This window comes from Portunus trituberculatus, chromosome 27 (assembly GCF_017591435.1).
Source record: "Portunus trituberculatus isolate SZX2019 chromosome 27, ASM1759143v1, whole genome shotgun sequence".
Taxonomy (NCBI): domain Eukaryota; kingdom Metazoa; phylum Arthropoda; class Malacostraca; order Decapoda; family Portunidae; genus Portunus; species Portunus trituberculatus.
The window spans coordinates 5,386,870-5,390,920 of NC_059281.1; positions in this window are offsets into that span (position 1 = coordinate 5,386,870).

Consider the following 4,051-nt stretch of genomic DNA (forward strand, 5'->3'; position numbering starts at 1 on the left):
ATCTTCTCTCTCTCTCTCTCTCTCTCTCTCTCTCTCTCTCTCTCTCTCTCTCTCTCTCTTAGATAACTTCTGAACTAATTCTCCTCTACATCTCTCTCTCTCTCTCTCTCTCTCTCTCTCTCTCTCTCTCTCTCTCTCTCTCTCTCTCTCTTTCCCCTCTCTCCCTTCAATAGTACTTCCTCTTCTCCCCTTCCGACATTCCTGTCTTAAGCCCTTGAGCGAAGAGAGAGAGAGAGAGAGAGAGAGAGAGAGAGAGAGAGAGAGAGAGAGAGAGAGAGAGAGAGAGAGAATATAAATAAATGACAAACCTAAAGTAGTTTCCATACATAAGAGGAGGAGGAGGAGGAGGAGGAGGAGGAGGAGGAGGAGGAGGAGGAGGAGGAGGAGGAGGAGGAGGAGAAGGAAAAAGGAGGGAGAACTCTAAAAAAGAAAATAATGACAACCACCACCACCACCACCACCACCACCACCACCACCACTACAGAAGAGATATCCAGTACTTTTTTTTTGTTAGCAAGTAAAAGTTTAGAGTGCCTTGACAGCGAGGTGAAGGGTGGGGCGCTGTTCACCTGTGCTCACCTGTCCACAAGGGTCCTCCACACCACATGCTTCCCCTTCCAACCTGTACAAGGAGGAAAATGTAGAATGTAGAAAAAAATACTACACAAAATACGAATTATATAAAGGTTAAGTAAGGAAAAGTGTGCAGCCATATATTTTTTTTTTTTTCGTCTTCTTTTTCTTATTATTTCTTATTTTCTCGCATTTTTTGTTCTTTTTTTTTCTCTTTTCTTTATTATTATTGCTATTCTTTTTGTTGTTGTTATTATTGTTCTTAAACCTGCTATTATTTTTTCTAACGGGAGTAGTAGTAGTAGTAGTAGTAGTAGTAGTAGTAGTAGTAGTAGTAGTAGTAGAAATAATAGCAATATTTGTCAATGTAGTGGTTGTAGTTACTTTAAAACCAATATCACTAACATAAAACAACAACAACTACTACTACTACTACTACTACTACTACTACTACTACTACTACCACCACCATCACCACTACCACCAACCCAATCACTACTACCACCACCACCACTAGCACCGCCACCACCGCAGCTGCCTAAATAACGAGCAAACTTATCTAAACAAAAGCTCATCACTTACTGAAGCTCCCACGTTGCCAAGTCTCATTTATCGCACTGTTTCTGTTGCCTCGATCTGCGTTCAAAAATTCTGCAACCTGGCGGGCTAATCTCACGCGCCCCCTAAAAAAGAACAGGTAAATCAATGAAAATAAATGAAATAAAAATATACTACTTAAAAAAAACACAATAAATAAATGAGCGATTGGATGAAAAGAGAAGGTAAAAGATAAGAGAAAGAAATAATGGAAAAAGTTGCTGAAAGAAAGAAAATAAGAATAATCAAATCAATAATAGTAAAATGGAAAAAAAAAGCGTTCGAGATAAAAAAAAACAACTGAAAAAAATGGAAAAAAAGGGAATGTAAAAGAAAAGAGAAGGAAATAATAGGGAAAAAAGTTGCTGAGAGAAAAAAAGAAAACTAAGTAAATCAATAAAATAAATGAAAATAAAAGCCTTTCACCTAAAACAAACACAATAACTGGAAAAAAAATGGAAGAAAAAGAACGTAAAGGAAAAATGAAGAAAAATCAGATAATTGTAGCTGAAAGAAAGAAAAAAAAAGAAAAAGAATAAGTTAATAATAGTAAATGAAAAAAAAAACTTCAAGCTAAAAAAAACACAAGAAATAATTGAAAAAATGGAAGAAAAAGAAGATAAAAGAAAACAGAAGAAAATAATAGAAAAATACAGTTAAAATAAAGAAAACAGAAAAAAATGTCAATCAATTATAGAAAATGAAAATAAAACCTTACTGTTATAAAAATCACAAGAAATGAACCGGAAAAATTAAAGAAAAGAGAAGGTAAAGGAAAAGCGAAGAAAATAATAAAATAAATGTAGCTGAAATAAGGAAAAAAAACAATACGTAAATCAATAATAATAAATGAAAAACTCTTACAGCTAAAAAGAGAAAAATAAATAAAAATGGAAGAAAACGGAAGGTGAAAGAAAAGAGAACAAGATAATGGAGAAAATGTAGATGAAAGAGAAAAGGAAAAGAAAAAGAAAAGCAAGAAATAACTGGAAAAATGAAAGGAAATGGGAAGGTAAAAGAAAAGATAAGAAATTAATAGAAAAATGTAGATGAAAGAGAAAAAAAGGAAAAGAAAACGACACAAAAAGAAAAAGCAAGGAATAACTCAAAGAAATGGAAGAAAATAGGAAAATAAAAGAAAATAGACGAAATTAATAGAAAAATGCAGATGAAAGAAGAGAAAAGAAAAAGAAAAAGAAAAGCTAGAAGTAACTTAAAAAAAAATGGAAGAAAATGGGAAGAAAAAAAGAAAAGAAAAGAAAATTGGTAGTTGACAAAATGAGAAAAAAATAAAGAAATATAAAGAGAAGAGAGAAAAATAAAAATAAAAGAATAATATTAAAATGTGGCTGAAATAAATGGATTCTCTATTATCTATTTGTTTATTGACGCATTTCTGTCTCTCTCTTTCTTTATTTGTGCATTTTGAAAGATTTTGAGTTTGGGAAAAAAAGAGAAAGAAAATACTCTCTCTCTCTCTCTCTCTCATGTACAAACTCAGATTACGAGACTTTAAATCAAACAAAAATATGGACTCAGATCTCTCTCTCTCTCTCTCTCTCTCTCTCTCTCTCTCTCTCTCTCTCTCTCTCTCTCTGTCTTTTTTTACATCGATTTCCTAACTGTTGTCTCTCTCTCTCTCTCTCTCTCTCTCTCTCTCTCTCTCTCTCTCTCTCTCTCTCTCTCTCTCTCTCATATTTTTGACGTGTTTTTGAAAAGTTGGTGGAATTTATTGGCGCAGCTTCCGGCAAGTCTAATTTTATCATTTATTTCCGGAAATGTGCAAGCGATTGTATTTCAGGGTTATTATTTGTTCCAGCCCTTCATTTTTTTTAATTCCGAAGGTAAATCACTCTCTTTCATGTGTGTGTGTGTGTGTGTGTGTGTGTGTGTGTGTGTGTGTGTGTGTGTGTGTGTGTTGCCATCACCTGTACCACTATTACTAACACGAACTTCTCCTACTACTACTACTACTACTACTACTACTACTACTACTACTACTACTACTACTGCAATTCCTACTACTAATACTACTGCTACTACTAATAATAAAAATGATAATACCGTTACTACTACTACTACTAATACTACTGCTACACCTACTACCACCACTACTACTACTACTACTACTACTACTACTACTACTACTACTACTACTTTTTCCCTCCTGTTCCACTCTTGAAGAAGGTAAACTAATTCACAAATAGAATTCAATACAATAAAACATCAAACATTCATAATATACCTACATATATTTTTGGAGATTAAAGAGGATTAATTAAATTAGTCAAAACCCACAAACACCCACACACTTACACACACACACACACACACACACACACACACACACACACACACACACACACACACACACACACACACACACACACACACACACACACACACACACACACACACACACACACACACACACACACACACACACACACACACACACACACACACACACACACACACACACACACACACACACACACACACACACACACACACACACACACACACACACACACACACACACACACACACACACACACACACACACACACACACACACACACACACACACACACACACACACACACACACACACACACACACACACACACACACACACACACACACACACACACACACACACACACACACACACACACACACACACACACACACACACACACACACACACACACACACACACACACACACACACACACACACACACACACACACACACACACACACACACATACACACACACACACACACACACACACACACACACACACACACACACACACACACATTCACTATCAATGAACCGACAGAGAGAGAGAGAGAGAGAGAGAGAGAGAGAGAG